This window comes from Pleurodeles waltl, chromosome 7 (genome assembly GCF_031143425.1).
Source record: "Pleurodeles waltl isolate 20211129_DDA chromosome 7, aPleWal1.hap1.20221129, whole genome shotgun sequence".
Classification (NCBI taxonomy): Eukaryota; Metazoa; Chordata; class Amphibia; order Caudata; family Salamandridae; genus Pleurodeles; species Pleurodeles waltl.
Genome location: NC_090446.1, coordinates 296328118 through 296341691, shown reverse-complemented (window position 1 = coordinate 296341691; position 13574 = coordinate 296328118).

The window sequence follows — 13574 nt, the reverse complement described above, 5'->3', positions numbered from 1 at the left end:
AAGAGGTCAAGGTTTGACAGGAAAAGTTTTTTAGACACACTGGAACGGGTAGATGGAGGGGGTTTGGGCATGGTGGAAGAGGTAGTGGTTGTAGGAGGTGTTTGTTTGCTGACTTTGGGTGAAGGTGCAAGGGCTGGAGGCTGTCGTGAGGTGGATTGCTGTTGGGTGGGTGTGTGACTGTGTTTGTGTAGTTTGGGAGGAGGGCTCACAGACACACTGGGAGAGGACACAGGGTATGTGTGAATGGTAGTGGGGGTGGCGAGTGCACGTGAGCGGTGTGTGGTGATGGGCGTGCTGGTGATGGAGGTAGTGGCTGAAGATTTAGTGCATGCAGGTGTGAGCGGAGATGTGACAGGGAGTGAGGAAGGAGACGTGGAGGAGGGGGACACAGTGGAGGCAGTGGCTGTTGGTATGTCTGCATGGGTATGATGCTTGTGTGAGTGCCTGTGGGATGTGTGGTGCTTATGCTTGCCAGAGCTACCCTTGTGTGTTGAGGTGTGCATGCTGGTCTGATGGTGTGCTTGGGATAGGCTGAGGTACTAGGGATTTGGTCTGGGTGGAGGAAGTGGGAGGGGGGAGGCTGGACACAGGGACAATGGCTGCCATCAGTGCTGAGGCCAGAGTCTGTAAAGCTTGCTGTTGGGCTGCCTGACCAGAATGAATGCCCTCCAGGTATGCACTTGTCTGTTGCAACTGCCTCTCTACACCCTGGATGGCATTCAGAATGGTAGACTGCCCAACAGTGAGGGATCTCAGGAGGTCAATGGCCTCCTCACTGAGGGCAGCAGGGTTGACTGGGGCAGGTGCTGAGGTGCCTGAGGCGAAGGAGATGCCCACCCGCCTGGGTGAGCGGCCATGGGGCACATGCTGAGGGGCTGCTGGGAGGGCAGTGCTAGTGGGGGGTGGCGGCTGTACCTGTAGATGCAGTGGGCACAGAGGGGCCCACCACCGCAAGGGAGCTCCCATCAGAGGAGGAGTTGGTGTCGCTGGTCTCAGCTCCTGTCCCCGCCGTGGAGCTCCCCTCGCCCTCCGTCCCACTGGTGAATTCTGAGTCTGTAGTCTCGCCCTCCAGGGCCATGTGAGGTGGGAATGCAGCTCCCTCCTGCTCTGGTGGCACAGCTCCTCCGCCTGATGATGCTAATGCACACAAGAACAGGGAGACCACAAAATGGGGGGGAAAGAAAGTAGAAAGACATGTTCAGAGCGTGCAAAACCGCTACCGTTGGCGGACACTACAGACACAGCAGCCCTCTGCAGTACGCCATGCACTTAGAGTTCCCTAATTAATCCCAGGGACATGTGGTACAAGGCCTATGCCCGATTGATGCACACATGGAAGTCACAGGAGCGTGACTAGGGGTAGATGGCTCTTAACACTGTTGGGGTGGGGTGCCACATAGCCTGCCTCACGAAGGGACCTTGCCTACAAAACTCGCCCTGACCTAGGGGAACCCACAGCCCGCCTCCCCCACCCAGACACCTCCAATGCACCCTGAATCAGATGGATGTGACGGTACTCACCCCCTTGTGGCAGCTGTGATGCCCTCAAGCGCCCATCCAACTCCGGATACGCAACCGCCAGGATCCGGAACATCAGGGGGCTCATGGTGCGACGGGCACCCCTCCCTCGTTGGGAGGCCATCCTTAGCTGGGCCTCTGCCGTCTTCTTGCTCCAGCGGCGAATGTCCTCCCATCTTTTACGGCAGTGGGTGCTCCGTCTGTGGTGGACCCCCAGGGCCCAGACGTCCTTGGCGATGGCACGCCAAATATCCTTCTTCTGGCGGGTGCTGACCTAGAGGAATAGTACAGGGGAAAAGGAAAAACCTTAACCGTTCGGACCATCACAGTCATTGGCCCACGTTCCCACCCTTGCCCTGACGCACATCCACTCACCGTCGTTTCAGACATGCCTCATTCCCCCCCCCATTTCCCATCCACACCACTCCAAACAGGCATTGCCCATACAGCATGCTCACAGTGTACTCACCTGTTTGTCTGGAGGACCGTAGAGTAGCGTGTACTGGGGGAGGACCCCATCCTCTAGTTTCTCCAACTCCTCCGATGTGAAGACAGGGGCCCTTTCTCCAGACACTTGAGCCATTGTCACTTCCAGACTGAGGTCACAGCAGCACTTGCAGTGTAGGTCCTCTCCTGTCAAAGATCAGGTATCAAGTGAGTGAACAGAGAGAAAATGGCAGTCTCGTCCGCGGCGGTGCGTACCATCACTGCCGCCGTACATTGTCATTGGCTCGTGGGACCCATAGGGTCCAATGTTAACCAATGCAGGATTGTGCCGCGGTCTTCGACCGCCTACCGCGACGGTGTACAATGCCAGCGCAGTTACCTCATATCCCCTTGTCCCACATTACAGGTCAGGCAGCCGCCATTTCAGGGGGCCGCATGGCATTAATTTTAAATGTGTCACACATATCTAGGCCTTGTACTGTATACACACTAAGACAGGCACAAAGCGGATTGACAAATGTGTGCAATAAAGTTGTTTATTTCATACCTCAGTGTTGGCTGACCCTCTGATCGCTGTTCTCCTCCATAGGGCACGTCCGCTAGGGCAGGTGAGGAGATGGCAGCATCCTCCAGTGTACAGACCGCTGGTGGACCTGTCGACAATGGAAGAGCGACATGTAATAGTCACCTACAGACTTGATCATGCCACAATCCATGAACTGTGTGCCCAGTTGGAGCCAGACCTGATGACAGCCATCCACCATCCGGGAGGAATCCCCTCTCTAGTGCAAGTCTTGTCAGTACTCCATTGCCTGGCAAGTGGGTCCTTTCAAACAACAGTGGCCATTGCATGAGGCATGTCCCAGCCAATGTTCTCTAACGTGTTGTCCAGAGTGTTGTCTGCCCTGCTGAAACACATGCACAGCTACATCGTTTTCCCTCAGGTGGAGGATTTTCCTACTGTGAAAGGTGACTTCTATGCCCTGGGACATATCCCCAACATCATAGGTGCCATTGATGGGACACATGTGGCCTTAGTCCCCCCCGCAGGAGTGAACAGGTGTACAGAAACCGGAAGAGTTACCATTCTATGAATGTGCAGATGGTGTGTTTGGCCGACCAGTACATCTCCCATGTGAACGCCAAGTTTTCTGGCTCAGTGCATGACACTTACATTCTGAGGAACAGCAGTATCCCTTATGTGATGGGGCAACTCCAGAGGCACCGTGTGTGGCTATTAGGTGAGGACAAGGACCCTATACAGTATGAATAGTTGTCTGGGGTTGTCCCTAAGGGTTAGTGTGTGTCTAACAGTTGTCCCTCAACATTTACAGGTGACTCTGGCTACCCCAACCTGTCATGGCTACTGACCCCAGTGAGGAATCCTAGGACCAGGGCAGAGGAACGCTACAATGAGGCACATGGGGGAACTAGGAGGGTTTTAGAGAGGACATTCGGCCTCCTGAAGGCCAGGTTCCGGTGCCTCCATATGACAAGTGGTTCCCTATACTACTCACCAAAGGTGTGCAAGATCATCGTGGCCTGCTGTATGCTGCACAACTTGGCTTTGTGACGACAGGTGCCTTTTCTGCTGGAGGATGGTCCTGAAGGAGGTGTTGTGGCAGCTGTGGAGCCTGTGGACAGTGAAGAAGAGGAGGCAGAAGAAGAGGACATAGACAACAGAAACACCGTGATCCATCAATACTTCCAGTGAGACACAGGTAAGAAGACCTCGCTGCCTCCTACATCTGATAAAATTGTTCGACCTCTCATCCTTCTGTCACTTTCACCCAGTGTATGGACCCTGATTTGTCACTTCCCCTTTCGATTTCACAGATGTGGGTCCCACTGTGTGTCCTCATGGACTAGAGCTGTGTGACATAGCTATGTTGACAATACAATGGACATTGGTATTTTCCTTGGTTAGAGCAAATACACATTTGTGAAAGCACAGGCTGACTTCTGATTGTTTTGTGATTCAAGGGTGTTTATTGAAGTTCTAAATAGTGGAGGGGGTTGGAAAATGGTCAGGGGTGATGGGGGAGGAATGTCCATGGCAGGGTCCAGTCTATTAGTCTCACAGGTGCATTGTCCAAAGGGGCATAGAAAGTGGAGCTAGGGCAGTTTAAGGATGGACAGGGTGACAAAGTAGGACAGAGGATGACAATCAGGGTGGTCTCATTTCTTGGCGGGGGTCTTGGCATTGTTCTCTGTCTTTGTCCTGGATCTCAAGGACCGCTTGCGGGTGGTTCTCCATCTGCAGCGGGTGGGGTGCTGGTGTCGTGGTCCTGTGGCGGTGCCTCCTGTCCACTAGCGCCGGCGGAGGTGGTTGGCAGTTCATCATCTAGGCTAGTGTCAGGGTCCCCTTGTTGTGCCACAGTGTCCCTCCTTGTGTTCACGTGGTGCTTCAGCACCGCTACAATGCTGCCCAGGGTGGTACTGATGGATTTGAGTTCCTCCCTGAAGCCCAAATACTGTTCCTCCTGCAGCCGCTGGGTCTCCTGAAACTTGGCCAGTACCGTTGCCATCGTCTCCTGGGAATGATGGTAGGATCCCATAATGTTGGAGAGGGCCTCGTGGAGAGTGGGTTCCCTGGGCCTATCCTCACCCTGTCGCACAGCAGCCCTCCTATTTCCCGTGTTTTCCTGAGCCTCTGTCCTCTGAACCGTGTGCCCACTACCACTGCCCCCAGGTCCCTGCTGTTCTTGGGGTGGTGGGTTAGCCTGGTTTCCCTGTAGTGGTGGACACACCGCTGCTTGACGTGTCCTGGGGACAGAGGTATGGGACCGCTGGGTGGGTACTGTGCTGGTGTTTCCTTCAGGGGGGAGGCTCTGTTGTGGCCTGTGACTGTGTGAGGGGAACCGACTGTTCCGAGGTCCCAGACGGGCCGGGCTGATCATCTAGATCCAGTTGGACAGGGCTGCTGTCATCACTGTGGGCCTCTTCTGTGGGTGGAGTGGACATGCCTGGACCCTCCTGTCCGGTGACATTGTGTAGGGGTCCTGCAGGGGTATAAAGGCATGATTATTGCATCAGTGTGTGCCATGGTGTGCAATGGGTGGGTGACCCTGTACCCCAGTGCTTCCATTCCTGTGTAGGACCTTGTGTGATAATTGTTTAGGGGTCTGTGTGGGTATGTGTAGTGGACATGCTTTGGTGATGGGTGTCCATGCTTTGGTTTTGCATGCAGGGCTTGGTGTTGGGATGTGTGGTTTGTGATAGTGGGACATATGTGAGGAGTTGGAGTGATGGGGGTGAGGGCGAGGGTGGGGGTATGTGATAGCATGCAGGTAGGGTGGTGGATGAAGTAGTTGAAGATTTAACATACCAGAGTCCATTCCTCGAGCTACTCCTGCGAGGCCCTCAGGAGGCAGTATAGCCAAGACCTGCTCCTCCCATGTTGTTAGTTGTGGGGGAGGAGGTGGGGGTCCACAGCCAGTCCTCTGAACCGCAAAGTGGTGTCTTGAGACCATGGAACGTACCTTCCCCCGTAGGTCGTTCCACCTCTTCCTGATGTCATCCCGTGTTCTTGGGTGCTGTCCCACTGCGTTGACCCTGTCCACGATTCTGCGCCATAGCTCCATCTTCCTAGCTATGGTGGTGTGCTGCACCTGTGATCCGAATATCTGTGGCTCCACCCGGATGATTTCCTCCACCATGGCCCTGAGCTCCTCCTCAGAAAACCTGGGATGTCTTTGCGGTGCCATGGGGTGGTGTGGGTGATGTGTGGGGTGGTATGTGTTGTGATGTGTGGGGTGATGTTTAGGGGTGTGTGGTGTTTTGTGCCTGGATGTGTATGTGTGATGGTGTTGTGTGCCTCAGTATGCTGGTGTTGTCTTTGATTTGCTGTCTCTCTGGCCTTCTTCTAATGTTTGGGTAGTAACGGTTTGTGGGTAATGTGGGTGTGTGTTTTATATTGTATTGAGTGTGTGGGAGTGTTGTGTGTATGTGTATCAGGTGTGTGCATTTCGATTTGTCCAATGTGGTTGTATTTTGTAAATGTGTGTGTATTTTGAGCGCGGCGGTGTGTACCACCAATGGAATACCGCGGTTGAAAGACCACTGTGTGGATTCGTGGGTCGTGATAGTGTGGGCGTAGTCCTGTTGGCATGACAGTGGAGGTTTTGTTATCGCCAGTTTATCACTGACCTTTAGTTTGGCGGACTTGTGTGGGTGTCTAGATTTTGGCAGTTTCTGAGCTGTGGGTCGTAATAGCTGTGGCAGAATTCCGCAGCGGCGGCAATGTGTTGGCGGTCTTCAGCACGGCGGTAAGCGGCATTTACTGCCAATATTGTAATGAGGGCCATAATCTTATAAATGAGCAGGGCTCTCCCGATATTTGAAGAGTATATATAGTTTTGAGGGAATCGAAAATGTTAGTATCTCTATATTTGTATTAGTAAAACCATGCTATTCAATTATTATATGCTAAAGTTAGTTATACTATTTGCCACTGGTTAACTGTTATGTTAACACATCTCCTGTCCACCAGGGTGTGAGGACAGAACCTCAGAAGTGTTCCCTCTCTTGTTTTTTACATTTTTATTGCGCAGAATGGGAGGAAAAACAGCAGTAGACCCAGACAGAGTACGATATGTACTGACTCTTTGAATCCAAATCATACCAAAACAGATGTTATTCCGAAATAACGTGTTCAGTTTGAATATAGTGCATACTAGGAGGATGACTCCTTTTTAACTAAAGCACAAAAGAACTGTAGAGTAAAATCATTACATTACGTCAATCATCCACAAATAACCTCAATAGTGTAAAATAAACATTCTGACTCTAATCATTTTCATATACCAAAGTTAAAACGGTGGTAGATTATTTAATTTCCAACATTGTAATATCAAAGACAGGGCAACTGCCTAACTATGCAAATAAAATAAACTTGACCAAATTGCCAGTGCTACGTGAATATCCAAATAATATGATCCAAATAATATTAGGGTTGCTTCAGACTCAATTGTGACCCCAAAGATTTCACTAAGTTATTGGAATAGGTTGATCCAGAATTCAGAAAGTGCTGAATATGTTAAAAAAAACAAATGAAGCTATCGCCGCCTCCTCCCCAAATCATTCATTTGGCACCTAAATCATTGGTCTAGAATTGCCTGGAAGAGTCTGTGAAGAGTATTTGGAGCATAATACACTGCACTTCTTGACAAAAAAGTCATTAGTTTAAAGTTCACTACCCTTAAAGATTTGTATCCCACAACTGAGATTGACTGCCAAACCTTTAATGTTCTCCTGAGTATAGTAATTCTATAAATTGTATCTAAAAATCAAGGCTCAAAGATGAAGTGTTATTCAACTGTAGAGCTCTAGCTCTACGCCAATCAATTACCAACCCCCCCTAGCAATTTAGTTTTAACTAGGAGGTTCATCATTGCATAAGTATAATTATTCATCTCCAAAATGTTAGCTTCCAAAAATCCAGATATCTGCAAAAAACTATAAAACAGCAGCCAAAACTCTTTATTGAACTACAATATCATCTCTGCACAGGGTTTTCCACATTTTACTGACAATGAAACCGCCAACTGTGTAAAATCCCTTGGCATTCTAGCTTTCCAAAACAGTTTCAGAGGTGGCTGATCCATTAAATCTACAATCCTTCAGTAAGAAAGAAACATGCCAGAGCGGAAGGCACCAAGCATTACAAACCTGTTTAATGCAGCTTTCCATTACATGTAGCACCTTGTATGTGTTTTTTTCAGAAGCTTTGCACTTTTTAGGAAAGCTGGCAGCTTAATATCTAATTTTTTTAACTTCTGTATCAGAATAAACTTATCAAAGGACTTGATTGATTCCTGGAAGTAATTCTGCAATTGAGGTAACACCATTCCTCCCTGATTCAGCCATAAAACTGAAAAAGTTATCCTGGGATGCATATTGTTCTATATAAATTTCCATAATAGGGAATCCTCTTCTTTGAAAATGAACTGTTGATTTTTATAGAGACAACAGTAAAAAGAAACAATAGAAAACTTGACATTTTGATTAAAGCATTGCGGACAATCAGAGATATTGGAAGAGAAACTCATCTATTCAAAAAGCATTTTACTTTCTGTACTAGATCAGCAAAATTAGATGTTACAAAAATTCCCAAGTAACTAACTGGACGCTCCACGGCATGCAGTTGCTGGAGATGTTTAGGCAAATCAGACACTGTTACATTGAATAATAAGAGCTCCGTTTTTGAGTGGGTAATATTATAGCCGCCCACATAGGTATAGTGATAGATTTCATCCAAAACTCCTTGAGTATAGGCCTTTTCATTGTTTAAATATATAATTGGTGAAACACTTAATTTGCACCAGCCCTTCTAGTGGTGGGGCAATCAAAGCTTTATTACAAATTCTAACTGCCAAAGGTTGATACAACAAGTAAAAAGAATTGGCGACCTTGGACAACCCTGACAGGTGCCTCTTTTAATTACTACTGAGCCTCTTTTAATTACTATCTGTTTCCATTTAATCGTTATTCTATCTTTAGAATCTTGGTATATATTGTTAAGAATTTCCAGGAAACATACATTTTGCCAAAATATAAAATAGTACCTCCCAATTGACTAAATCAAAAGCCTTTTTGACAAAGATCATCAATATTGCCAACTTCAAATGATTGCTAGAAAGAAAATCAACAGCCTGAATCAGGAAATTTGCATAACGAGCCAGTGAACTATTCGGTAAGAAGCTGTTCTGATCTTTCTGAATGACTTTTTCTACAACTAGCGTCATTCGTGCTAGCATACATTTAATAAACAATATATGATCTGAATTTAGCAGACTTATTGGTCGATAAGAATTAACCTTCATAATCAGTTTATATTTCTTAGGAAAACTCACTGTTATCAATTCTTTAAAAGACTCCAGGAATGTCCCCTCCATCCATGAATTGAATAAACAGATGTATAAAAAATGGGAGCAGTTAATTAGTGAATTTTTTGTAAACTTGTGTCAGGATGTCATCATTCCGCCAAGATTTTGTCTTGGACAACTCTTTTAAGTTCACATTGTCTGTGATATGTCAGTCACAGATGCGGGATGCCATAGGGAATTTCAAGGCTTCGTGGGACAGTTTACATCAGTGGGCATCCTGGCAACTGTGGTGCAACAAACAAAACTGATAGTTCGTGTCAAGTGGCAATTTCCTCTTCTTTCCATTGTGAAACAAGCTCAAGACCTATTGTCTAAAGTGCAGTGCTACCTGGGGGTGAAAAGTATGTGACCTGACTATTGGCAGTGGTTTAGGGGACTGCCATAGGGTGTGTGTTCGTCCTACATGGGCAAAGGGAGCGGTGGACTCCCAATTGGGGAGGGGAAGAGCAATGCCAGGTGCAGCAAAATGGCATCAGGTAAAGTGTATAGTGGATTGGGGCTAAGGCTGTCAATTCTAATGAATAGGGGTTTCATGGAGGAGTGGACATTAGAGTTAGGGTCTAGGAAATATTTGGGGTGGGGAGGTGAGTTAAGCAAAAAAGACTAGAGTGGTGAGTCAGAAGGATTTATATAATAGGCAAGACAAGGGAATCAGTTTAGTTTTTGTTCATTTTTAGAGAGAGAAGTCTCCCAGGAGTTAGGGACTAGGGAATGGTTTAAAAGTTTTAATATTCTCGTTTTTTTCTTTTTTCTTTAGCATAATAGTGAAATTGATTAGGGTAGTCATGTGCAATGCAAATAGGCTACTGAGTACACATAAATATGAGTCAATAATGAATCGGTTATTCAAGTTTGGTGTTGATGTAATATTCCTTCAGGAAACACAACTGGAAGTCCCACAACCCAAATATGAATATCCCTAGAAGGTTCCCCAATGCCTTTTTTCATTCTCGGGGGCCATGGTCAGGAAGTGGTGGCAGTTTAAATATCGACCACTGTTGACTAGCAAATACTCGATGTTACGAAGATGGTTTCAGTAAAGGGATTTCTGTTAAATCGTGTTAATTATTATGCTCCAATTGAAGGTGAAATAGAGTCCCTCAAGTGCCTGTATGAGCTTCCTTGGACTCAGTAGGACCCTTAGTTTGTGGGAGCAATTTTAATTTTATTCAGAATTTAAAACTGGGCACTTTGAATAGTACAAAGAGGCAGCTTTAGCATAAAGCAGTGGGGATATTATCTTGTTTCAAGCAGGATTGTGGACTACTTGATTCTTGGCATTTAGATCATCCAGTTTCTTTGCAGTGGACTTGTTTCTCATGCCAATTGAATACCGCATCAAGATTAGACCATTTTTTGATTACACAATTAGCAGAGGTACAACAACCATTTGGGCCAATGCCTTTTCAAGTCATTCTATTGATTTAGTGAAATTGATGGGGAGAAGTGGATTGCAACTTAATAAATTAATATTATCAGATCAGACCTGGTTAGAGGACATAAGAATTTTAATAAGGAATTCTTTCAAGTTAATCAAAATTCGCCCCCAATTTTGTTGTCTTGGAAGCTTGTAAAGCTCCTTTAATGGGGCAGGTACCTTATAAATCCAGATTAAGAAAGGCACATCCAATGAGAGTACGGAAAGCTATAGGCAGCTATTGATGCAGTTATAGTTGACATTGAGACTCCAGATTATAATTCTAATGAACAAGTGAGGAAATTAAGAAAGGACCAGTTTGCGAGAGCATCGTAGAATCTCAAAAACTAATTTTTGACTGAGGAAATCTGCAATCATAGAACTTATCATCACAAATTTTACAAGGAAAGGCAGCAGATTGGTAAATTTCTTGCCTGGTCTATCAAGACTAGGAAAAATATGTGATTAGTGAAAGTCTTAATCCAGTCACTAATGTTCAAACTGCTAAGAATTATGAAATTGCAAAGATTTTTTGCAACAATATAAGGATGTGGGAAAAATATATCACGTACCTTCTACAAAGCTTGACCAATATTTTAGCTCGCTTATTTTACCTACTTTAATGGAGATGCAAAAGGGTACCCTCTTAACAAAGATAACTTTCTCTGAAATAGAGAAGTAATTAAAAGAAGTGTTCCCTCTCAGTTGATACACACTGGGAGGGAAAGCAGTGTGATCTTCAACGTACTGCTTTTCTTTCTATGAAAACTAGGACAGATCCCTTCAATTATTTGTTTATTCTTTTCAGTGTTTTTATGACAGTGCTTGCCACGTCTCAGAGTGGTGAGGGAAAGAAAAATCCTTAGCCATCCTCCTGAGTGTAGAATTAGAAAGGGATGGCTAAGTAGATAAATTGGTAGGCTGAAGGAGGCTTGAGTGCCACTTTGTAAACCGTTGTGCCCCATTATGCCTGGGCCAGGGATCATTTGTCCAAGGGGGGGCCTTCCCCTGTTAGGGGGGTCAAAAATGGTGCAAAGAACTGTACAAGATTTCTTTGCTCCATTTCTTGAGCCATTTTTAATGCCTGCACAAAGCAGGCGTTAAAAGGAGACACACTATTGTTTTCAATGGGCCTTGCAGGTGAAGGAGCGGAAATTTACTGATGATGTTATTAATTAATATGTACTGATCATTGATGAACTAATATGTGAAAAACGGGTGACTTTTGTAAATGGCCACCATAATTAATTTTGTTTTCTGCTTAGGCTAACTTTAGCTAAATTTGCAGTTGCTTCTCATTGTTCAATGCTTACTTATAAGAGTGTGATTAATATCTTATAGACATGTAGACAGCTACCCCTAGCGGGATTTTGTGTTATGTCTCACAAGGTCAGATTTATTAGGTTATTGCTCGAGTTTGACTGTTCTATTCTTTAGAAATTGTCACTAACGTGTGGTTTCTTCCTCGAGGGTCAAATTAGATGGCAACTATATTAGATGATTCTTCCTGAACCTAAGATTTGGACGAGATGGAACAAGAGAAGACAGAAGAGAAGAAGAAATTGTTATAAATTGAGTTTAGCTAATGATTTCGTCAATTAAATGTTTTCTAATAAGAATTCAGTGTACTATGAATGTGTAACTTTTAGTTATCTAACTTTAGTTTTATTGGCTGAATGTATAACACCCCGTGTCCTGACCAATCATGAGTTTTGTGAAAATCAATATAATGTTCTGTCACCTATTCCTGGGGGTTCTTGTCATTGTTGTTGTCCGGGTTCTAGTTGTTCTTGGGAGTTGGATTAGCTGTTGATGCAGACCAGACCTTACAAGATTTCCCAGTTAAATATAAGTCATGTAGGCTTGAGGGATTTATAGATTGTCCTACTGATGGTGTCCCCAAGTGATCTTCTTGTTGCTGTTCTAGGGGTAATGTATAAATCATGTATTGTTATATGTTTCTTATGTTTCACAGGTACCAGCCGCAACTAATAAATGAATTGCTGCATAATGATATTATTTTTGTTATAATTCAAGTTAGTATATTTTTTCTAAATTTGTGTTTCAAATTTTTTTTACATGAAGCCCAACATGTTAATGCTAATTAGTAGTCAGTGAGGGAATATGTCTTTACATGCTCATGATTTATATTGGCGTTCTTTGATCTCTTGCTTAAATGTATTTTATTTCATTGTTGCAAATATTGGTGTTACTAAGTTGTATTATAATACTTGAGTTAATTTGTTTACTTGCTTTGATTAAACTCAGAAATATAAGGCATTCTAATGAGCCGTTGATGATTCTATATGCTTATCATTTATGTTTGAGTATTATTTTTGTGACTTTAGCGTTGTTAATATATGGAAAAAATGTATAATCCTTCTCAATAAACTGGTGTGGTTATTGCATAGTGATTAGATTATTGATTTCTTGTTTATTAATATTTATTATGACATGCATCCTTGACATCCTCTCAAATCAATGTTGTGTTGATCCATTGGCCTTGGGTGCGAAATCCACTATTTAGTTTGAGGTAATAGCTAGGATTTCTTGGCGCAGCAGCACAGGATTGGTGTCAAAATTGTTAATGCTAATCCTGCAAAGAGCCAAACTTGCATCAGAAATGTTGATGCTATTTTCCTAACTACCACCATGGTGCACTGTATCTTAAATATGGCACACACATGGTTTCTTTAGGGAGGCACTAAGGGGTGCATGAAAAGTGGCGCTGCATTGGGTGCAGCACCACTTTCCCTAAATCAGGCCCTGTGTTGGAGAGGAGGGTCATCTGATCTCTATGACATTTTGAGATATGCTGGTAGGGCTTCCCACAATGAGATACCTTGGACAAGTAGTGACATCACGACTCACACTCTATCCTTCCTTTCACCCTTTTAAAAAGTGGAGAGTTGATGCCGATATTTCACGTAACACCTTTAAATGGCAACCATCTTTTTGAATTGTTCACTGAGAGATTGACACGATTTGTTACTTGAGCATGGAAAATTGACAAAGGAGGAGAGAAAAAGGTGACACAGAGTGCTGTGCACCATGAAAAACTTAATTTGTGTCCTCAGGAAATCAGTTGTACAGCAAAAAGCTGTAGAAAGAAGAGTTCATCACAACTCCCATAATAGGATACTGTTAGAAATGGGGTCTTTGGTTTGCAGTCAGGTTACCCCCTGTCCAAGCAAGGACCCTCACTCTAGTCAGGGTAAGTCACACACAATCCAAATTATCCTGTGCCCACCCTCTGGTAGCTTTGCACTGAGCAGTCAGGCTTAACTTAGAAGGCAATGTGTAAA